General features: G+C 37.3%; 1 protein-coding gene across 3 annotated transcripts in view; it reads right to left on the reverse strand.

The window, feature by feature from the left end:
- The window catches only part of LHFPL2 (LHFPL tetraspan subfamily member 2), a 119834-nt gene that overhangs the window by 83818 nt on the left and 10727 nt on the right, over positions 1–25289 (reverse strand). Inside the window, exon 1 of one of the 3 annotated variants that reach the window (XM_041470891.1) lies at positions 21166–21284. The exons of the other annotated variants lie outside the window; for them this stretch is intronic. The gene's annotated coding sequence lies outside the window, so the exon portion shown is untranslated. Of the gene's footprint in view, positions 1–21165; positions 21285–25289 lie in introns of those variants that run through there. 3 annotated transcript variants of the gene reach the window in all.

Raw genomic sequence — 25289 nt, forward strand, 5'->3', positions numbered from 1 at the left:
AGAGTAATTTTGCTCCTATTTAAATGAAATTTATCTAACTGGATTTGTATCTCAGCCTCGCCAGCTGAGAGGCAACGAATTTGTCAACATGCTTTTCAAACAAAGTAAAATACTATAATAAGATTGCCTTCATTATTCTCAAATTTTTACATAAAAATAAAGGGAGAAACCATAGAAACACAGTTGTTATTTGTGCTTTTGGCACAAAAAAAATGCCTGTGGAAATAACTTCCATCCAATAACAGCAGCCACTGTTAATGACTATGTACAGCACACAAAGGGAGGAACTTCAGCATTACATTACTTGGGGAAATTATCATAATTTTCAGATCTACAATCTCAGTCCTCCTTAATTTATATATGTCATCTAACCCATAATTCATAGGACCTTAGTTAATTAAAGAAATCTTCACTCTGTTTTACTGATAACAAAGTAAAAAATTTCAGAGCTTTGGCCACCAAGTGGATGGTAGTGCTTTCACAGTCTTGTGAGATTTACTCTTCATCAAAAGAATGTCAAACCTTCCAAGCCCAAAGCGATTGGAAGACTTCAGCAAAGAAAAATCACCAAGGAGAAGTGTACAAGAGGCTGGCAGAATGACTGATGCATGGAAAAATCAACAAGGATCAATTTCTCACAACAAAGTCAAGTGGGCAGGTTACTATAATGACAGATCTGTAATAAACTAGGAAATGCTTTTTCTTCGCAATGTACACCTGAATTATGGAATCATTGCAGCAAGATACTGGACACACACAATGCACCAAGAGATTCAAAAAGAAAAACCTAAATTCTTGAATGACAGACCCACTGCTGGTTATTGAAAACACAAGTGCCTGTGTTCAACCAAGGACACTCCTAAACCACTAATTAAGGGACCTAACCATGGGAAAGAATTACTACATATACTTCATGCATTTCTTACATTTTTCTCCCTAAGCATGTTTACTAGCTGCCTTTGGAAAGAGCATGAAACTAAATGGACACTTAGCCTGACTGGAATATGTCTAGTTGTCTGTTCTCATGAAATACAGGAAAATATGCCAAATACCAGATGAAGGCAGACAAAGCAACAGGCTTTGACAGACATCAGACTCTTTAATTCTCTACCAGTTTACAAACAGCACTAATCACTATTTCTGTGAACAGCATGATATAACGTAAGACACAACAGATTTAGACAGAGTTATGTATAATTATTGTGAGAAACAAAAATTGCAAATAAGGAAAATTATTTTGGTTGTCTCATATGTGTGATTTTATTCACTACTGGGAAACAAGCCATGATCCATAGCCAACTCTGAAACAGGAAAACAAATTAGGTACAACCACTTTTAAAAGCCAAGGCTGTATTCTACAAATAGGTTAAATTTTGGTCCAGTTTTAGAAAACTTTTTTATTTCAGTGGCAATTAAGCCTGAACAGGTGGACCTCATACCTTGTACCTGAGGAACAGCACGGTACAGCACAGATCCCCGTATAAGCAGAAAGTAGTAATTTAGGCCAACTTCTGCTCCCTTTGTGTATTAAATGTCACTTTTAATATGGTTAACTACTAAACTTCCGTGAGGATCAATAATACCTTCAGATTTATCTAACATTGGTAAACTGGCCAATCAAGTCCAGTTACCTGGCAACAGGGTGGATTTGCAGGTGTTTTAGGAGTTTATTTAGTGGAAGGGCAATTTATTGTGTTCTTATCAAGCAAGAAAAATTAAGTACACAGGAATTTTTCAAAACTTTTTCCAAAGATGAGGTTAAATCTGATATCTTTTCTATGGGGAAGACAATACACCAATCTAGATTTAATTTTGTTATCACCTGTTGATAATGAAACAGGATTTTGTTCTTTTGGACAGAGTTTGCTGCCCAGATTCCATTCACTGTTATGCTCAAGAGCCATCAGAAATGGCAATAACACTTCAGCCTGGAAAACTAGCATGACTCAGACGCCTCCTGTCACTGAGATTCCCTATCTCCAGTTATGTGACATGTGAGAACCTGTCCCTTCTAATAAACAAAAGGAAATGAGTTATTGAGAATATGCAAATGGATAAATCACACCAGGTATTAGGCAGCTGCCACAGAAAATAGCATATCTAGGACAGTTCTTACTTTTTCATAATCCATTCAAACTATACTATTTTTTTTCTGCTCTACTCATAATGGAAGACAATTATGTCCTATAAAGATATTAACTTTTTGTGGGACATCTTCCACAGCTCTCATTTTTTTCCTGTGAGACTAAACAGTCAATCCCTTCAGAATCTTCTTGCAGGTCATAGTATTAAAGCACTATATTACAGCTGCTATGTGCAGTACAGTACTCTACCTAAGACCCCATCAGTGCTAAACAGAAAATAACAGCTATGTCCCCTTACATGCAGCATTCCTTACTCATTTATTTCAGATGCATAAACAGGTGTATTTGTCCTTTATAAGCTCCAGATTTTCACTTGCTAGACTAATTTAAGTTTTTATTCCTCTTCCAGGAAGCAAGCAAAACATAGCAAGTTGTGCTCACCTTTTGGAATTTCAGCTCATTGTATTTGCACTGTCTCTCCAAATTGTCAAAGCAATTACTTTTTAGCCATCCTTTTGCCCATGTGAGATGCATCTAAATTTTCCAATTAAGGCACAGGACCCTGTATAGTGAATCTGGGCCATCTGATAATAGGATTGCTTTGGCTACTTACATGTCATGACTCCTTATATGCAACAAGTGGATTAATAGGGTCTGCTTGGTAGCCATTTACCATATTCTCGGTGTTCTATTAACCAAGTACCCAATAAAAATACAGAACAAAACTAGAAGATACACTGGACCCATCTGAAATGCCTTCTCAGTAGTCAGTAAACCATTAATGACACTCAGAGAGCTTTTCTCAACCACTTGTGTGTTCATTTTACAATGATTTCATGTGGAGTTCCCCAGCTTCTTCTATGAATGACATGTGAGGTAGTCAAGAATATCACAAACAATCACTGCATGAAAAAATAATGAAGTCAAGATACCTCATCTATCTACCACCCATCTTCTATCTGCTAGGTTAGCTATACTACCAAGGAAGGAAATTAAAATTGCCTGACACACTTGGTTCTTGATAAATCTAGACTGGTTTCTTATCAATTTTATTATTCCAGAGGTGCTTATAACGCAATTGTTTAATAACTTGCTCAAAAAAATGTGCAGGGATTAAGGTTTCATTGACCAACTTGTAAATTCTTTTTTTCTTTAAGGTTTTATTGACTGGCTTACAATTCCCTTCATATTCCACAGCACCTTTACAATACACATACATATTTCTTTTTTTATTTATTCATTTAATAAATTAGTAGGGAGTGTAGGTTCACATTTGCCCCTACCAGTCTTCTGAAGACTCTCCTGTTGTTTCAAAGAGTCTCTGAATATCTGGACTAGTACCTGACATAAAGGTAAATTATAATGTTGTGTTTTCAGTTTAGCAATCTCCCAGTTCTTATCTGAGCTATTAAAATCAGTGAAAGAAAAACATAAGTTGACCACACCAGACCTTAAATAGGAGAGAGGGAAAAATTATGAGAACTGGACTTCATTAAGTGTGACTCTTAGCTATCGAGATTTAAAAAAAAAAAAAAAAAAAAAAAAAAAACCCACACAAACAAACTCCAACAACAAGCCACTAGTTTGAAGCACTTATAGCCGCTAAGGCAGTAAATGTTTGTGGTCGGTTTTTTGGGTTTTTTTCTTTCAACTGAGATAGTAAAAAAAGTGGTCTAAGCCACTAACCTTATTGCTTAGCTTCAAAAGCCTGTTGAGGGGCAATAAAACAGGCTTGGTCAATAGAAGTTTAAAAAAACTCCTGTGAAAAACTTACTAAGCCCCTTTGGACAGGTTTGGCAAGTGGAGATCTACTCAGGCATTGCCTTCACCTACACTGCTGAGGAAGCACAGGAAGCTGGTGTTTCCACTCTTCTAGTCGAAGGTACTCCTTACTGCCATAGTAGGAGGACATTGTGCTAATGGAAGTCCCCTGCTGGCTCTCAATTGCAGACAGCACTGTCACTTCCCTGTCAAGTTCTCCCAAAATATCAATGCAGCCTGCCAAGACACAGGGAATGCAGCAGGAGGAGCAAGGAGGCACTCTGCCTTTCTGCACCTACCTTGAAGTAAATGGAAATGTCAGGTTACCTAGCAGGTGGGCTACACACTGTATTAGCACACAAAAACATGGCTCCACTAACAGGTGTTGTTACACACGACCAGTTAAAGTGACCTACTGGTACTGCCAGAAACCACCCCATCCTTTGTGTAATTATTTAAATAATTTAATTATAAAAGGTCACACTAACCTAGGCATATCAAAAAGGTGTTCTCTGTCTATTCTCCTCTTTTTTTTTTAAATAGAAGAAAAATTAAAGAGAAGGAAGTTGTTTTTAGAGAAAAATAAAACGAAGAGCAAGAGACACCAATTACTAGAATTTATGCCCTCCGGGTCTATTCTCCAGCACTGCTTACTGACACTACAGATGCTGAGTTAACTCACATATTGTAGCATCAAACTTCCTTGTAGCCGAGAAAGTATAGTCCCTCCTTTTACCAGTAAAATATCTACATTTATTCTTTTCACTTGATAAGTTTTGGGCCTGTGATACTACTTGTGCAGAGTTTCTGCACAATTTCAGTTTGCTGTATTCAACGAATACATGGGACCTGAGAAAGTACAAGGCCTCACATCTTCTGTGTGTTGCCAATACAGTGCTGTACCTCATCAGACAGCATACCACTGCAACAGTTAATGTTTAGAATTTAGAAGAAGTAACACATTTAGAAGAACTGAAACAAATACTAACATGCTAGACAAAAACACAATAACACACATGGATGAAGGAGGACTGGATCAGCTAATTTCTTAACTCTTATTTCTCACAGATGTCCACAGTGTCCATGTTTCATTAATTAAATTCACAATTTGATTTTTTTTTTTGGTCAGCAGTAGCTATTTACACCTTACCATTCAACAAGGACTTGAAAAATCAACTATGTCTTAACATGAGTCATCCAGAAACACAGCTGACAAGGATTCTCAATTCACGCTGGCAAAAATCAATTTAGGTAAGCAGAAATCCTTTTATTGGGATGTGGATCAAAATTCTACTGAATAGGATCAAGATTATAGTATCTATACTGTACTTCAATTACACTGCACTGAATTGAACTAATTTGTTTTGACTTTTTAAGGTTATGCATTAGCAGAAAGAAATATCACTTTTCACAGAACATGGCAGTTGAAGAAATTGGATTGCACAGTCTCCTACTAGTTTAAGAAAAAGAAAGAGGTACTGACTGGCTGACTCTGAGTGACTCTCTGTTCAGGAGCAACACACTTCCACCAGCAGACCACAGTGTGTCCATGGGAGAGATACACATCACACTGCCTCATCCTGGCCCATCCAGTTCCTTCAACTATTCTGTAAGGAACTAACAGAGAGGTGAGCTGTAACATACCTACCTACCTGAAGTACAGCATGAGGAAAGCCAAGCCAAGCTTTTAACTAATTTGTTGTCTTTTCACTGCTTTAAAAATATGCATTTTCTATTAACACGATAACAAAACATTTTGGAAAAGAAAAACTATGTTGATCCACAGCCCATTCCATGTTTTCCCCTTCTACTATACATAGTTCTTCATTACATATTTCTTTACACAGGATTAAATAAGCCCTTCGTTTATACAGACCCTTTAGTCTAGAAGGGTGGTTTATAGCTCCCAGTTTAAACAATTACAGTGGTGCATACTTGGCTATAAGATTCTCTTAGTAGACCTTAACAATTCAGAAAATTGCAGAGAAAACATCACAGAAACAAAAACGCTGGTGTTTGTATTAAACAATGGCAAACTGAGGAGTAAGCATCAGCATCTAGTTTTACATTGTAACAGTGACCCAAATTAATCAGTTGTATTTTCCCAACAGATGCCTCAAAACCAGTGGCAATTCCACCTCCTTTTCCTAAAATTTGATTCTAATTTAATCATTTCTTTCAAGACAAAAACATATTTACCTGAGCAGAATAGAGATGAATGTTTTGAATAAGATTTTGTCAGACAAAACATTTTTCAGAACCATAAAATATATTTATTACTCAATTAACATACATTTATGCTACGTATTAAGACAAACTCCTGTAACTGGAAAACTAATTAACATGCTTCTAATGACATGTTAATTCATGTCATTAGAAAACAAAACATGTCTTTCTGAACTGGACACCATGCCCTCCACACATCTCAACCAATTTAGTCTCCTTCCTCACTGTTCTTTTCAGATTCCATGTGTTTGTACTGGTTGTTTATGTGACTACACTAGAAAAGCACCAAAACTTGTTTTATCTGAGGCAAAGAAAAACATATACATACATATGCATCAGATATGTTACATCCCAACAAAAAAAAAGTAAAAGCTGATAGCTCCCATTCAGAAAAACAACTTATCTGCCTTCAAAAAGAAAAAAGGAATTTACTTTTTACGATTCCACAATACAGCCTGGCACCACATGTTTTGTTTGGATTTTTCTTCTATTTTTGTTTTCTTCCCACTTGAAGGACTATAGCAAGCTCTATTATGCATGGATTCAGAAACTACGCGTCAGCCAAAAGTCGCAGATCTCTCAGGATAGACATGTCCATCTGTCATTTCACAGCAGGAGAACAATAGCAGCTTCAATATAGACACAACAAGCTCACACAATCCTTACACAGCCAGACAGAAAATCTGCCATAGCTGATAGCTAGCTGCCTTTGAAACTCCAGACAGATGTTCCTGTGTAACACCAGGATCAATTGCTGCTTTCTTGTTTCTGTATTTTCAAATTCCTCATTTTTTCCATAGCAACCAAGAAACAGTCAGTTTACTACTTGTAACCTCTACAGAGCTTTGGGAAAATTACACTTCAGAAGCAACAGAACCTAAGTCATAGAAGCATATTCTTTAATCTGAAATTTTTCTGCTCTTGGGGCCTATTTTAAAACTAGGTTATCCATAAAGCTTGACAGAGACTGTGATTGTATTGTATAATGATTTTCTAGAGCTTTGCTTAACAGCCTTCAATTATCTTCTCCATGAATCTGTTTAAGAGCATACTGCATTGCTTCTTGACTGTTGAAAAAAAAATCCACTTTTATTTTTAAAAATTATTTATTTCATGCCTGTAGATCTTGAAAACAAAATTTATAGACAAAAAAGAGAAATATTTATAAAACACTCTAATTTAATCTTCGAGTGGCTAGGCAGAAAAAAATTGACAAAGCATTGGTTGCAGTTCAGGTAAGAAAAGTGTTACTCCTAACATTGAACCAATTTACATGTCTAAAAATAATCTCAGTAGGCCCGTCTGTTAAAATTTTGTTTCAGTAGTATATGGTGGAGGTTCATCCTGATGAGTCTCATTGGATTTTGATTACAGCAGATTTGCAACACTGGCTCCTTTACACTTCTCATATTTTCCAGAAGTAAACAAATTAGTCCTTTTAAACAACAGGATAGTGCCTGTATCCTACTGTGAAGTTTGCTCACTTAGAATGAGCTTCTAAAATGCTGGACTTCTAGTAACTGAGGGCACACTGAAAATATACACTTTGGCATACCTTCAGAAGTCCATGCTGGGATTTAAAATTAAGCAAACCCAAAATTAAGCAAAAGAGCCTCAAAACTTAGGTAACTTGACAAGATGAAGGCTGACATGTCACATCGTACTAGCTCAGCAGTTTTTGTTCAAGAACAATACCATCTGAATTTCTTCTTTAAGGCCCTCACAGACAGAAAAAGGTAACAGTCCAGGAAAGGAAAGAAAAATAAAGAAGCTTGAGAAGGAGCAAGAATAAAATACTCAAAAGATGAAGCTAGAGGGAATGTATATGCATATGACTGAAAGAATGTGTGCTTTTTACAACATCCAAATTCCAAGGTTTCACATCAAAAATTTATCTGTGTCTCTCAAATATTTCTGGAAATTTCACAGCCAATGGATGTAAAGTTCTCCTTAGCAAAATCAATATGCTATTTGAAACTATAACACAAACTCATTTTCTTGTAACTTTCCACAAAGATGCACATCAGTCTCCCCCCAACTGGGAAAGGCAATTAAGCCTGCATCAACTCTAAGTCCTTTAAAGTTTATTGGGTAGAAACAGTATTTAAAACTTGAATAAAGATCTCTCAAATATCAAGACAGATTATGTATGCCACAGCAGGGAAAAAAAACTGTAGGAAAACAGAAAACTCTTCTAGACGGGCTTTGTTTTAGTTTAGTTTTTGGATGGCGGGGGTTGTTTGCTCTCTTATCTGTACTGAAGCTTGGAATAGCCTGAGGCAATGAATAGCACAAATTAAGCAGGAGTAAAAACCAGCTGGAAAAGTCAAAAGGTAAGATCAAATTGAATTCCTCATCATTAAGCAACAGAACAACAGCTAAACCTGTGACAAAGGAAAATTAAATTTGAAATACATGCTTTTCACTTGTATCCAAATCTGTTAGCATGGTTGGTCTTCTTCCTTTTACATCACCCCTTTTTGTGAAGCTTTGTTATAGTACATAAGCCCTGTATTCTCCAATAAGACATGGTTTCCTAAATAACAGGTTACTTAAAGCATGCATCAATTAATTTCTCATTCTGCAAAACAGGCTATGTTCTAAATGCTCAAACTCTAAAATGTCAGTTTCCATCTCTTAGCAAAATTAATTAAACTGAATTAGTTGATGCAAAGTTAGTCTGTAAAGAAAATAAAGTTTCTGGTAAACATTAGAGCTTTCCTTTTCTCCCTTACATCAGGTCCACAGATCCATTAGAATGGGACTTGTGCCTCCAGGAAGCAGACCAGAGTCAGAAAGAGTGCTTCTCCCGGAAGCAGAGCAGAGTGTTCCACCCTGGACATACAGCACACTGTAAATGAGCATCCATCTCCCCTCTGCTTTTCTCACTCTACTGTGTCCCCTCAGGTATTTTACATATACCGGTAACATCTGCAGTAAATAGGGACCAAGACTGAAAAGTAAAAGCACATGATACTTAACTATCACTTGACAGACAACTAGATCCTTACTTTAGTTGTACAGCTGTTCAGGGTTGAAAATTACTAAGGAAATACAATGCAGGAGGAACAGTTTTCAAATTACACAAAAGAATAAATGGCCATGAGAGTTATAGGAAATGGTTTAATGAAAAAGAAACAATTCTTTTTCCTAGGAAAGTTGTTAAATTCAGACAAAATCTCACATTGGAGATTCAGTAAACCTCATTATACAGCAAGACATTTTAGTATAGTGTTGGGAGAAATTAAGTCACAATCCATAAATTGCAGGGCAGGAACAAAATTCGTACCTTAAGGAACCATTTCATGCTGGGATCCTTGCAGAGAATAATTCTCTTGCATGTGTTAATATCATCGATATAATACCATCATACGTTTGCCCTAAACTCTCATAGAAGGTCATTAAGGTTATGCTTCACGTGTTTAACATGGTATTTAACTGCTGGACTTTACATACACCAGTACAACACTTGTTGACATCTTTCTGGAGCCTAGCTCAGCAGTGTACCACATCATCAAAAAACTCTTTTTAAGTCCACACAAATGCAGATGGAAGCCTGCTATTCACCAGGAAACTCCCTGTGCCAAGGTGCATTTACAGAGCCTCTGAGTTTTGTTAAACAAACCCAAGAGTAAGCATTTCTCCAGACAGAAAAGTATAAAAACAGTGTCAGAGCCACTCTCCTGCTCCTATCTTTTGTTCCATTATGGATGATCACTGAAATTTTTTAAAAATGCAGCCTTAAAACACAAAAAAATAAAATCAAAACAACCCAAACAGTTTCCACTGTGTCCTCACACGCTATCTGGCAGGATGGGATTATTACTAGCAGTTTCCAGATGCAAAGAGACTGATCACAAACTTATTGGCAGGACTCTGCTATGTACTTTATCCCAGCTGCGAGAGCTGCTCGGCCCGCCAGCACTGTCACACAAGAACTGGTCCATCTTCCTTCATGTAAACATAAGAAGTGCATGGACAGTTCACGAAGCAATGGGAAACTGATTCCCCTGAAACAGGAGGATTGCCCTGCAGGTCAGACATAACTGCAGCTTTCACAGCAAGCACAGATGAACAGACCAGCACATTCCTGCTATTCCTGCAGGCAGAAGTAGTGTGACACCTCAGTGAGCAGTGCACAAGTGAAGCAGACCCTTAAATGCCCTTTGCCTCAGAAGATCCCTTCAAACAGAAATTGTTCTTTACTGCCTACAGATGCAGAAGTGCATGATCCCAACAGGAGATAAGGACCCAGATGGAAGACATCTAGAGTATGGCCAGTAACTCAACCAGTCTGTCTCTGCAAGACAGCAAGTATTTTGATAGATCTCAGAATGAGTAGGCTTTGTTTCTGTGATATCACTTAACTCCTCACTGCTGACAACTGTCTTCCATTTATGTTTTTTTAGGGCACTGGCTTGTACCTGGAAACATTAATCTCAGCATGGCCACTGCCACGTCTCCCAGTCACTTCTCAATCCAGAGTACTACGTACAAGGGCCACAGCACCACATCTCCTCTTTCCATAAAGCACTACTTCGATTTCCAGGAACAGACCAGTTTATTTTCCTCTTTCCAAAACTAACACTACTGCTACTGTAATCCTGGAAAAAGAGATACCCAGGGGAGAATCAAACGGCAATAACAGAAGTTGTGAAAACAAAATGGCTTCCTTCCATCTGTGAAACACAACCACTGGGGAGGGAAAAGGCGGAATGCTTTGAACAGGAATCTCTGCAATAAGAGTTTATTTAGATGTGTCAGACAGACAGTGTCCTGCTGTGCTTGTCCCCAATTATCTGGAATTAGAAATGAGATGGGGAGAAGATTGCAAACTTTTGATCTGAAGCAGAACAATGCCAGTTTCATGGTATCAGTCATGTCATACCCTTAGAGGCAGCCAAGCCTGAGATCTGTTCCTAAAACTCTCATACATCTTATCCTGACCTCTTTTGATCCAAATGATGAGTAACATACACAAAATGAAAGCATCTCGTAGAAGAAGATGAGACCTGCCTGTAACCCCATGGCTGCAGCTTTGGGAGCAGCTGAACTAAAGTTTTTTTAAAGTTTTTTGCCAATGAAAAAGGAACATCAGGGCAGGCTTCCCCTTCTCCCCTCCCTTCACTCTGTCCCTATACCTGACCAGACAGTACCATCTCCTTCCCTCCTTTACAACAACATGACAGACCATCCTAAGCCTGGGTTCTTTTTGACTTGAGTTAGTCTGGGAGAGGTGGAGAGAAGGGCTGGTCAGGAGCAGAGCAAGGCTATACACTCCCTCAATTCTGGGGAATCGAGACACTGGATCACGCCCAGTACTGCCCTCCTTGAATACCACTGGAAAAGTTGCCCATCTGTGGGACTTCAGAACACCTCTAATTTGCCTCCCCTGTAATATTTTTTTAGTATCAGTTGACTGGAGTTAGGCTCACACATTATTTTTTTCTGATTACTCCAGACATCTCTGCTTTCTATTAGGACTGCAGTACTGCACCAGCACTCAGCCTTGGCAATTGCTCATGCTAAAGTTTTCTGCAATCATGGCAGAAGAGAAACAGACACTCAGATTTAGGAGAGACCTACCTAAAAATATTATTAGCTTGCTGCTTTATTTTAAATGACTGAAAGGCACAATCATTTAACTTAAAAACATTTTCTTATTGAGCAACACAAGCACAGTTAAATTTGTAGCACACATTTCATTAAAATAAAATATCTGTTAATTAAGTAACAGATGTTACTGCTAGCATTGTGAGTCCTAAGTATTTTAACATACATATTCACAGTATTTTGTGTAGTGATGTACAAATGCATGTACTTTACAAATGTTTGCATAAATATCCAGCTTCAGGGACAAATGCACATTTCACAGTTCAGTTCAAAAATACAGCTCTTCCACAGAATAATATATCCAGTGCCTGACAGCTATCTTCACTTATTTGAGATAACTAAGTTTAAAGTATGACTGCTAATAATATACTGACTTCTCTTTTTAAGGATACTTAATGTCACAACAAAACACAAACCTCCAACTTTCACTTCCACCAGGAAAGCATTTGAGATCTCCTAGGTCCTACATATATTTTAAACAGAGGTTCAGAATTAAAAACTTAATTAAAGAACAGGAATTTAAATGGCCTAAACTTATCTATCAGTTAACAAACAAATTTATGTGGCCATATCTGAACACACACATCTGATCACCTGAAGTGTGCTAAGAGATACACTTACTTCCTGTGAAGGAAGAGACAGTGAAATTAGAAAAATTTGTACAAGCACCACTGTTTTGAAAATCACCAGATGTTTTCAATGATCAGCTGACCAAAAAAGCAAACAAAAACATTAACTGTCATCTGAAAAAATTGTATATCATTTGAATACTCCTACTTAAAAGAAAGTGTTAAAATAATGTCAGGATAAACTTCCTACCCAAACTTCATTACTTGGGTATGAAGGGTGAATACCTGCTAAAGCTAAATTGTCTCCTAAAAAAAAAAAAAAATCATAAGTGAGAATGTTCGTAAATCCATATAATTTCTCTAGATATATTACTCTTCAATAATAATTCATAGCAGCAGGGGAGGGAGTTTATACCTGCCATGTCTTATTTCCAGGCTGAAATACCAACATACGTATCCGATTTCTTTAGGAATAAAAAGATACCTTCCCACCCACAATACACAACTCCTTCATACAGAATGAAAGATAACTTTTTTTTGAGATTTCATCATTGCCATTCCATTGTATGTTAATTATAGGTGCTAGTTTTGGCATGATTTCACTAGATGAGCACTTGCCATGTCACCAGGGCTCAATTTGATTTTTGTCTTCTCTTGCCAGCATGACTTCTGTTGTTCCATAAAAAAACCCTGAAGGATACCACATAACTCTAAAAAGCAGTTAAAATTTCTGTCCTTTCTTCTCTTCTCTGAAAAATTAGTTTAATTTGAGATCCCTTACAGTATAGTAAAATAAAAATAACTCGACAACAAACTCAATCTGATAACTGCTTTGAAGAAAATCCTGTGTACTGAGTTATGCTATGAAATAGTGTTCCTAATTCACTGATTTAAATATAAACTTCTAGAGATGCGTCTGCATTAGTTTAAAAACAGACAGTTTAAAAAATAGATTAGTTTAAAACATAGACACTATAACGATTTATTAGCTGGTGTAACAAAGTTCAGATGTTAAAAAAAATAAAAACATGCATTAGCAGTGTAGACTCACCATTATTTCCAAAAAAATATAGTTTGAAAATAGGGTAAAAATACAAAAGAAAGTAAATATGCTAGAAATATAAAGCAAGGTCTGGTTTTAGTTCATGTTATGATTTTTCAGTCTGAGTGTGCAATGGCTCTTACCTAATGAGAAAAGGAGCAAATAATCAGTTCTTTCTAGCAATTAACTGATCTGCATGCAGGATGATAATTAAAATGAGTCATGCATGTAAAAGGAAACTGAATCTTTCCCTTGACTCATTTTTCTTCTATTAATTTACTTTCAGAATGGCATGCTTCACTTCAAAATTCTGCCAGAAATTGATATACAAGTGTATTCAGTCATAAAAGTTCTGGGTGCAGCTTCAAAGCAACTCCACGTTTGAATCCCGTGTAGCGCGGAAAAATTTGCCAGCTGACTCGTGTTACCTGATCTTAGAGCCTGCAATGTTTGTACAGCAGTAGAAATAACCAGAGATCACCGAAGGAATGGTAAGTCCTACAGGATTAGCCCATGGACAGTGTTGCTGCTCATCTCCTCCCTACTTTTGACATAGTGGTACCACCTGGCTGGTGGGTGCTGGGCATGCCTGCCAACACAGGATTCTCTCCAGAGGCTGTGCAGGTAAAAGAACTGTGCCTGCCCTGTAGTCCCACAGTGTATTGCTTTAAGAGGTAGTCCTGTAGCCACCCTTTGCCTGTCAGTTCAGGTGCTTCTGCTGAAAATGGATGAGCTGTGTTTCCATCTGTCTGCACACTGGGGAACCCACCTGTAGTCACCACCTCCAAGTGTCCTCACCACCAGGTCACAGAATTGTCCGAAGGGGAGGAGTTGGAGGATTGTCCCATCTTACTGAAGCTGACCTACTCAAGAGTAAGACAGCCAAGAGGACAGAGAAAATGCTTGAAAGAACCTGATTTAGTGAGAGAAAATGCTTGAAAGAACCTGATTTTGTAAGACTTAGCTGGTGCCTGCAGTTAGGAGTTGGGAATTACCATTTCTGAGCCCTATACTTAGGAGCTTGGCTGGTTTTAAGTAACTTCTTAGATATATGAAAAATATATGAAACTTCAGAGAGTTGGGAGAATGTGGGGCATGACAGCCATCTCATGTTTAATCAGAACATCGTTTTTTTTACCAGCGACTGATGATGAAGGCTGGTGATAGGTTGCTGATACAAAAAAAAATGCATGTTAAAAGTGCCCATGTTTTGGCACCAGTGAAAGGAAGTCTCCAGCCCAACAAAGAGCTGACTGCTGAGCTGCCAGGGTCATGGGGCAGGCAGGCAGGCTGGCTGCTGCACCATAGTCTCATTAGATGTGTACTTCAGAAACCAGCTTCCTCCCAGTCCTACAGCATGAGCAACTTGATGGTAACTTTGCACACTGAATTATCAGCTATGTTACAAATTTCATTCACAGTATCACCAGAGGAAGGAAATTAAGTGTTATTTGCTAGAATATGCTGGAAGTATGTCATGTGATACATCGCCTTGTTTGTCACTGTGATGCATTCTTCATACTCAAGGCTTGATTGCCTCCAGGGAGCTGAAATCCAATGGCTTTAGTAAAAACCAATGGAAGATGTACTGCTTGCTATGCCTGACTGCTCTTTATTACAGATCAAAAGGGAAAAAAATGGGGTTTTTTAACATGGGATTAAAGGTGAAATTCAGCTATTCTCTAGCACATCTTTTGCTTTTGGTGCTTGCTTAAGAATCTTACTTGGAGCTGTGTTAATATATGTTAGTTTTTTCAAAGAGATTTTCAGAAAAAAATTTTTTTAAGTTTAGCTTTCTAGAATTGGTATTCCTCTCTTGAAGAAATATAAGAAAAGCCTCTGCTTTTTTCTTGTTGAGAAAATGAGATTTGTTCAGCAGTGGAGTTCACATGTTTGAGCAGGTGATTTTTTTCAGGGATTTTTTTGTTAGGTATGATTGTAAAGATTTTAATTGAGAAAATTAGTTTAAATTAGTTTCTTGGATCATAAAGAATAGAAATAGAATTCAGACCATCAGGTTCCTATTTGTAATTAATGTAAACCTCAAAAAAAGTTACTTCTGTGTAGAGTTGTTGTTGGCTAGTAGCTATTGTATGTATTTTCAGATCAAAGGAAATGAGCCGCAAATAGGGGTTTTTTAAGTAACTGGGTTATTCTTTCTGAACACAGTAAATGTTAATCTTTAAACACAAATGGTATCAAGGGGTTAACATCTCTTAAGTGATTAGTCAGACTGGTGAAATATTTTGCCAATTAAGAAGCAGCAGATTTTATCTGACCTACTAGAGTGGGGTGGGATTTTTAAAGCTTAATCATTTATAAGCTACATTTGATGTAAGGGGCTAATGTTTATTGACTGAACTCTTGGATTTAACAGAATTTTTTCTGAAGTACAGTGGGATTTAATTTTATTTCATGTTGTCAGAGAAGTGTTGTGAGGTGTTTGGTTTTTCGTTTGTTTTTTTTTTCAAAACATTGAAAATACTCCAAGTTACTAATGCAGGTAACTAAACATCTGTGGAGTTTTGCTTACTAGAGACACAGATGACAGATGCACACACGCACGAATACATATTCATATGCATTCATTTGAATTAAAGCCAGCCCATTTGTGGAGGGTTTTGAAATTTGGACTAACTTCAAGACTGCTTCAAATTTTTCCTGTAGTTACTGAAAACTGAACACTGTATGTAGTAGGGAAATAGTATGCTGGCCACATGACAACTAATTAAAAGTATAGGCCTGAAAGGTTTTATCTGCAAGACCTGTAATAGGAGTTTATTATGGAGAGGAAAAGCTAGGGAGAAGAGTCAAATTAATTCTTCCCTTCCCTTCCCTTCCCTTCCCTTCCCTTCCCTTCCCTTCCCTTCCCTTCCCTTCCCTTCAACTTTCTTCCTGGAACTTCCCAGAACTTCCCTTCCCTTAGCAGAGGAATGACATGGAACTGTTGGGCAGAAGAATGACATGGAACTGTTGGAGCAATTCCAGAGGAGGCCACAAAAATGATGAGAGGGCTGGAGCACCTCTCCTGTGACGACAGGTGAGAGATTGGGGTTTTTCAGCCAGGAGATGAAAAGGCCCCAGGGTGCTCCACTTTATAGCGTCTTCCAGTATTTAAAGGGGGCCTAGAAAACTAGAGAGGGACTTTTACAGGGGCATGTAGTAACAGGACAAGTGACAATGGCTTTAAACTAAAAAAGGGCAAATTCAGATTAGATATAAGGAAGAGTGCTTTTACAGTGAGGGTAGTGGAACACTGAAGCAGGCTGCCCCGAGACATGATAGGTTCCCCACTCTGGGAAGCATTTAATATCAGGTTGGATGAACCCCTGAGCAACCTGATCTAGTTGAAGATGTCCCTGCCCATTGTAGGGAGGTTGGACTATTAAAAGTAACTTCCAACTCAAAGTAGTCTATCATTCTATTAAACAGATTCATACCTCACCAAACTAGAAAGGGAGAACTGCTAATAACTCAAGCCATATGACTTCCCTGAAATAATTCAGCATTGAACTTCAGTTTATTTTCAAGGGTGGAAAAACCTATGGGGGAGGGAAATTGTAATCTTGATTCTAGCATTGACCTTAACTTTCTTAATTCCAGCCTATCTCAGTCTACTATAGATTTTTATGGCTTTTCTCTGGTAACAGTCAACATCATGTTATGATGTATCTCATGATACACAGACATTAGCAGGTTATTCCAGTAGCAATTGTACCAGTTCCAAATAAATGATACAAACTTTACTCGTAGGCAGAGCACCTCATTTTTATTGTCTGGAATTGTGACAGGTCCTTCCTCTTATCCTTGGATCTTCCCTCTATGTTGACAACTTATGTTGAGCTGATTATCTGCTGTGATCCTCTTTTCAGAGTTGCCACATTTCCGCATGACATGTCAATGGAGTTATTCATATTTCTCATCAGGATGACTTCGACTTCAGAATTTCCAACCTGTCCACATTACCATCTCTTTCTATTATTTGTCATTCCACTATCTGCCGTATGTTATTGGCATGGAAAGCACTGACTTTTTCCATCACTGGTGATTTTTAAATGCTCTTTTCATGTTGCAGATTGAACAAGAATTAATCCAGAAATATATAATGCCTCCACTGCCCTGAAAGTCAAGCTGCCTGACCACAGGGGTCCTTTAGGGCCTTGCAAGCTCTGGTTTTGTGACTCTCCAGAGGCTCACATGGGTAATGTGATTTTTGTCACCAATAAAATGAAGAGTGAAGAGACAGCAGCTTATCTGCAATTCCAGCTAAACAAGAACAACTCCATATTTACAGTTACATTAGGCACCTGTCAGTTAGCCAGGTCAAAGCTGATACTTTGATTTTCCTTTGGTTAACTTTGTGAGCAAAAATGGCTGTTGAAAGGTTAAATACTTCACCTAAGTCTATTACACATCTTTATCCATCAACTGGTCACTTCACATTAAAAACAACCTAGAAATTTTCATCAGATGAATTTACCACGAACCTGTAACAGTCAGCATTAGTTTTATACACTTATTCAATTGCCTGTTAATTCAATCCCACCAAAGACAACCCAATGTCATATACACAGCCAGCCTTTTCCAGCATTTCTACCCAGTCCACCCAGCACCATTTCCCCGAAGGAAGGAGAGCATGGTTTTCAAGGCAGTACCCACTGCTCGAGGAGCAAAATATTGCCGCCTACTACAACTTGATGCAGAAAGTCAGGACTGAAACTACCAGTGATGGGGCCCAGTGAATACATAGTGTATCACTGCCTCCTACCATCAATCTGCCCTTACCTTCTCAGGCAGCAAGGGCACTCTGACTGTTCAGGGCTGACAGCACAGTCACTCACACATCTGTACATTCAGCTCTTCTCTCCAGCAGTCCATAACAAAACACAGATACAGCCCGTAAGTCCATTGTACAACATTAAGTCATCACATGTAATCTAACAGAGACAGAACACTTATGTCATATTCTAGCCTCTGAAACTTCTCCAGAAGAAAATATAATAATAAATTGGTGGGAAAGGTGAAGATGATGGAGATGTAAATAGCATTAATAGAACAGAGAACTTACTGCTCAGCTTTTCCAGATTTTCTGAATGCCCTTTCTTTGGCCTTGGTGATTTTAATGGATTCTGTTTATGGCTGTAGTTATTGGACTGGAGCCTGTTTTGTTACAGATTTGTGATAAGTGCTACAGTGTCTGTTCCAAATACTGAACAACACTAATTATAAATATCTTGTTGATTTTGCTCTCTCATTTACAGTTGTGCCATTCATACTAATGCCCAGACTGTAATGTGCTGTTCAATTTGCTTCTTACAGAAAATGCTCAACAGTCCTGAGCACAGTGATCAGGACAATCAAACTCAAGGGGCAGAGTTTTGACTTCTAAAGATTTGTAAGTGACTGCTCAGTATCCAAAAACTGAAGTCACCTGTGAGGTGAAATTGGTGGGAGACTAAGTTTTGATAACACTGATTATTATCCTCCCCTAATAATTTAAACCACAAATGATTAATGCAAAAAATTACTATTTTTGTAAATTCAGATTTAATACAGATATACTGTGTATCTTAGAAATGAACAGACATCTGAAGCTTAATAGGTGGCACTGGGAAACATTTTGAGTTGCATCATGATGAAAAGACATACTCTGCAAAGCTCTTAAAATGAAGAATCTACTGTGTAGCTGCATACAACCCCTAAAGACCAGACTTTGGGACCCACAAGCTCTCCAGCAAATGTATGCTCTGAAATAATTGAGACAAACAAAAAAATGGATGTTCTTTCAGAATTTTAAGACAATTGAAAATGGGCATGGAGCACTTACTATTGGAAAAGGGCTTTAATTGTGACAACATCAGCTATGCTGGCTTTGGGTTTTTAATTAAATTTCCAGCCCACAATTTCCATCTCTGCACATGCAGAACTAATTTTTTCTCATCTATGTGATGCTGAGCAGATATACCATGTATAATTTTGATGGGTGGAAGCCATACATTTCAATTCACCTCCTTTTCTCCTTCATAGTACCTCCAAATTTCAGTCAGATCTCTGTGGTACTGCAACACCATCACTGCCAAATGGGTCATCTGTCTTTCATCACTTTACAGAAAAGTAATTTTTTTCAGTTTTAGATCAACAGATCCACCTAAACCTGAAACGCAAATATATAGCTAAAGCTGTCTACAGTTATTCCTAGTTATTAAAATTTTCAGCACCAGTTCATGTTATAATTGATGCTGGTATTTTCCTCAAGTGTCAGTAAGCAGAGTTTTATAAAGGAAAGGAAGATTACATCTCATAAGTGTCTGTCAGCTTCTGAGGTAACTTTAAAAATACCCAAAACTCTCATCAACAGGAGCTCAACAATGCATTATGGGCCTCCTTACAATTCCATACAGTTCCAGACAACATTAAACACTAATTTCTCCTGAAGAGAAAGATAAGTAGATAGAATGCTATTAGTGTTATTTAACATATACAGTTCACAACTACAGTTCTCCTGAAAACATCTGAAAGTGTATCTCAGGCAGTTCATGGATTATCTGTTATACAGTCTTACCATGTTGTAAGAATTGGAATTATTCAATACTATATTAAATAAATAAAGAAAGAAAGAAAGAAAGAAATAAGTTAAATTAATATAATTAGGCTTTTGTAATTGGCTGAAAAATATGCCCTGTTCACTTGGTACCTCAAGACAACCTCCCAGTACTGGACACCCTCTCCAAAGCTGCTCAGAACATTCTTCTTCTACCAAAGTCAGATCAACCACAAGAAACCCAAACAAACAAACAACCCCCCAAAACAAACAAAAAACTCCCAACCAAACACCCCAAAAAGCTGAAACAAAAAAAAAGCCCGAACGAACAAAAAAAATACAACCCAAAAGCCCCCAAACGAAACATTAAAAAACCCCAAACACAACAAAACAAAAAAAAAAACCCAAACAGCAACAGATCTCTTAAGTAAATCTCTCTCCTTTCACTCTTATCTGCACCCATTTCTTTCTCAAATGCTTAACACAACTTCATTACTTGTCTCAAAGAATAATAAATACAGACTCTGAGGAACTGACAGGAGTAGGAGATAAAAAAATTCAAGATACTGAAGTGAAGATGCACTTTTTTGAAGCAATTATCTTCATTTCTGCTGAAACAAGACAGATGTTCCATTTAACAGACATTATTTCAATACAAAAATCAATACTTGAAATTTATAAAGAAACTGACACCACTTAATTTTCTGCTATTCTGGTCCTATCAAAATGAAGTCCAACTTAACATCTAATTTTGCATTATCTGTTAAGAGAGGAAAGCAAAGATATTATTGCATTCTGTTTCAGAATAAAACTGTTAGTCCATGGATCGTGCTTTAAATTTTCATGTTAAAGAAATCCCTAGCTATAGTGAAAGACCAACTCATAATATACATGTTTTCCTATTGCAAAACAATGCCCCTCAGTTATGTTCCAGAATACTGAGGTTTCTTAGAAGCACTTTTTCTCAACAGCAGTCATGCCAGAAAATGGACAAGTTGAGGAATTGGTTGCTACTTTAAAAGTCAATCCACTCAAACCATTCATGCAACTAAAAAGCCTAATAGTTCAACAATGCAATGAATAAAGTGACTGTAAAAAGGGATGAGCTAACTTTGCTTTTACTATCTTTTGATTGTGTTAATTTTTTGGGCAACATTTATCTTTCTAAAGCATCAGCCATAAATGCACAAACTATAAATGTAAGCAGACAGAATCACAGAAAGCTTCCTCAAATTATGAAATGAGCGAGTGCCTCATGACTTCAAAATCTGTATTTACCAGGGATAATTAATTTAATGAACCACACTTCCTGGCAGTGTGCCAACCCACCTCTTAAGGAAACACCAGAAGACTGTATGACTACAGATGCAGTTGTTCACTGAGAAGTAAATTATGAGCAGTACTCATTAATTCATAAGAAGAGATATAGTTATGAGGTTTTGGAAGAGGAATGGAAATACCTCAGTTATTCCTTTTGTTCAAAAAATTCTGCTTCCCTGTTTTTTAGAACAGAGGTCATATTCCTTTGTTTTGTTTGATCTAGTTCATTGCCTATTGGTTACACTTAAAATTTCCAGTGACTGATTACATGAACCATTTGACATCATCACACATGAAAGTTTCCCAGACATGGAAAATGAAAGGGGTTAACTATAAACCTACACATCTAAGTATCACCATGTAGATTCTGCATATTAACATCAATATTTGGCAAATATTTCCATTACAACTTCTAACACAAGTTCAAAAACTAATAAACTTTAGCACTAATGAAGCTAAAGTTCATCTAAAAACAGCAAAAACCCCACAAATGGTTCTCAGAAATTGGAGGTAGGGAATAGACAGTCTGCTCAGTCTAGGTCAATGCAAGACTGCTCATTGCAGCACTGCTTTCTGAACAAAGTAACCCATTTAATTTTATTGTATCTGACTAATGCAATTTTTGGTATTTGATGGGAAACAGTTCCAGAGAAAATTATTTCAATACAAAACATAACACTGACACATAGCTAACATTTTCTTCATTTCATTATCACCTTGCTTCTTTGACCTAATTTCACCACTGTTCAAAAAGGCTATTAAGAGTAGTTTTGTTTCCCTCATAAATCTTCCCACCAACCCTTTGATCCTTTTGACACCTTCTTCTTAATTCCTGTGAATCCATCAACAACTTTTCATAACATGTACCTTGAAATGCCTGCAATTCAAACAAATGTAAATGTAAATGGACAAAGAAGTGTTTATAAAACAGGAAAGAAACAATTTTTCTCTCGCCCCCTTTGTTTGTCCCTAGAATATTTTGGCATACAATTGGAACTATTATTTCTTCATTACTACCTCAAACTCAGATCTTACAGATTTTCCTAGTTCTTTAATAGTTTTCAGGTTTCTCAGACCCATTTTCTTTTTAGTTTAAAATGCACAACTGCGTATTATTAAATAAAATATTTCAAGAAAAAACTCAATCAAGTTCTTCCTCTTACTTAAACTGGGATGTTTGATGCTGAATGAGGATGATACTATGATTTCTATATCTGATGATATTTTTTTCAGAGATTTCTGTCCTGGAAAATCATGTACTAGTTGTTCTGCATGCCAATTGTGGTCAAACACTACTTTTTTCACATGTCCACTCAATCAAAATTAAGACTGCGTTTTTTTGTGAGGCTCAAAATATATCTCAAAAGTTACCAATATAAAAAACAATCACATTATTATAAATATTAAACATCATGAAAACTGCAACACACAGCCATTTGCTTTTATAATATTTTCCAGACAGTACACATGTTTAAAAATTTAACTATTCACATATTTAAACAGCTATCTATCTTGTGCTGGAATAAACCAATGCGTAGGTGGTGAATCTTCCAGCTGAACTGCACAAAAACATTAGTACACAGAAAAATAAGTGAAAGGGAGCCAAAATATCTCCCCTCAACAGGCAGAAGCTCATTTAAGCACATGAAAAAACATAGTCATTAGGGAAACTAGTTTATCTTCTGTTTCTGAAAGGATGTAATAAATAACAGACATAACTACAGTGTGGGCCATGTTCAGTAAATCTGTGAGGTCTCTTGGACCACACACTCCCTCCAGAAAGTCACACATATTAGTGATGAAGCAACTCACCCACCCAAGGCAATGCTCAGATCACTTACATATGGCTGGAAAAGGAGAGAGAGACATTCACCAAATGGTTACCAGCATCAAGAACTACCACCACTGCCAGACTCAGCACCAGCTATCCCAGTGGCATTTGAGGATGCAGGAATAGCTACAGGCCTCTTCAGAGGCTTGAACTCCCCAATAATCCAATGCAAATAGGAAAAACAAAGTCTTCTGTTGACTGCTTCATTTACTTTTTAAAACTTCAAGGTGCAAAAGCCCTCAGAACTACAAAGGTCTCTGAGCCACAGTCAGCAACCACAAAAGTGGGTATGGATGATGTGCTGCCAGCCTACAATGCAAATTAAACCTACATGCAAAGGAAAAGGAAAACCAACTACTTCCTGATCATGTTAAATTACAGAAGAAGAAATATGAAATTTTTCATTCAACAGCTGCTTCTCCTCCAACTGGCTAACAGGTTAGGTATGTCTGCCCTTTCCAAAAAACAAACGTACCCTATCTTCAAAATAAGATAGATCACATAGGAGCCATTAAAAAACTTGGCTCTCAACAGATCCATAATCCAGGGGGACGGACCAACTACTGAATCATTTATTCCACTGTGAAGGCATGTGAACTTCAAAGAAAAAAGGAGGAAAAAAAGCAGAAAAAAAAAATCAAGCTTCTGCAGCCTAGACAGTTTTATGCTGACTATAACCATATATAGTTTTGTGCTTTAAATCTTTATCTCAGTCAAATGAAAATACAAACACACAAATAAAAACTACTAAAATAAATTATGCATGGAGAAATTAAGATTCAAAGCTTAAACCAGCCTCTACTCACTAAGGACAATGCTGAGCAGCAATGTTCATTCCTCTCTCGGTTCATAGACAAAGACTATACTACATTATTAAACCATTAATGGCATGCACATTTTAAAACAACAGAAAAACACAATTCAAACTAGTTAAATTCAGAGCAATGAGGACATATAACTCATCAGAATCAAATAATTAATTTAGTTATATGCAAAACAAGAAGAGTGGCATACAGCAGAGAGACTATCAAACTGCTATTTTTAAGCAGCAGACAGAAGAGGTTGGTGGACCTATTTATTATTCCTTAAGCAGGACACCAGCTTCACTGCAAGACCAGAACAAACACTATTTCTACCATCAAAATGCAAATTAAAGAGATACACTCTTTGCTTCTCTCAAGCAAAATCAAGATGCCTGTGGCTATCCAAAGACAACAGAATGCTCCCTGTCCTGAGCAAGGAAGCTCACAAAGAGGGACCCCTTGCACTGTCACTTGAAGCTCCTGCCTTCTCTTTTTATGACTACAGTGCCCCATGCACAGGACTCTTCAAGACATCTCTGTATATTAAGCCCTATTGATGCTTGTTTGTTCCTATTTCATGTAGTGCATTTTTGTTATTCGTACCAATTACAGTTCCTTTAGGAAAAACAAATGTTTTGACCATACCTGCTTCCTCTTTAAGTAAGAAGATACATAGTCATCCGAGCTTCTGAGGCTATGCAGAAAAACCACAGGAAATAAACTTAAAAACAAGCCTCTGCTTTCTAAAAAAGAAACTTTGTATTTCTGAGAATTTGACTGAGGAAGGACACATAATGGTCTAAGTCAGCCCACAAAAAGTAAGTAGCAGATAATTGTGTTTCCCTCCCAGACTGCAAACCACTTCACCATACACTGGGACTCTAAGTGCTCATTCTTCAGCTATCAGGCCAACTTCTTCCTATGAGTTGTAACAGCTGAAGGCTTCGGAGAGAATGTGGAGTATATTTCACTTTTGCAAAGATGGCTACACATGAACTGCTCTCTTCAGCTGATGCCTCAGGCCAGAAAGACACCAGTCTGATGTACTATTGCTACTAGATTTGAATTAACCAATGCTTCTAAATAGCATTTCATATTATCTGACAGAGAAGAACACAAAAGAGCAATAATAGCACTGATACTGATCAGTTTTTGTTCAGTCCTTCCAGTAAAGGAAGGCGCATTGGAAAGAGAGAGATCTCTTTCCCATATTATTTGGTTTGTTTGACTGAAATATGAACTTTTCATCCTCACTGAAAGAAAAAAAATTACTCAGTCAATATCTGAGGTCAACGAACAATCAATCATGATCGTTACCTAGATACAATGACAGTTTTTTATTTTTTTTCAGCATAACTCAATAGCAAAAGACTAAATGGACAAAAACATTACAAAGATTTTTTTTTTTTTTGTTTACTGTTTTCACAGATCACATTTGAAGTGTGAGTCTCTCTGATACATTCCCCGAATTTCTGGGAAAGAACCTTGCACTATTCTTC

The sequence above is a fragment of the Pyrgilauda ruficollis genome, unplaced genomic scaffold (assembly GCF_017590135.1).
Source record: "Pyrgilauda ruficollis isolate IOZ18807 unplaced genomic scaffold, ASM1759013v1 scaffold25, whole genome shotgun sequence".
In the NCBI taxonomy this organism is placed as follows: Eukaryota; Metazoa; Chordata; class Aves; order Passeriformes; family Passeridae; genus Pyrgilauda; species Pyrgilauda ruficollis.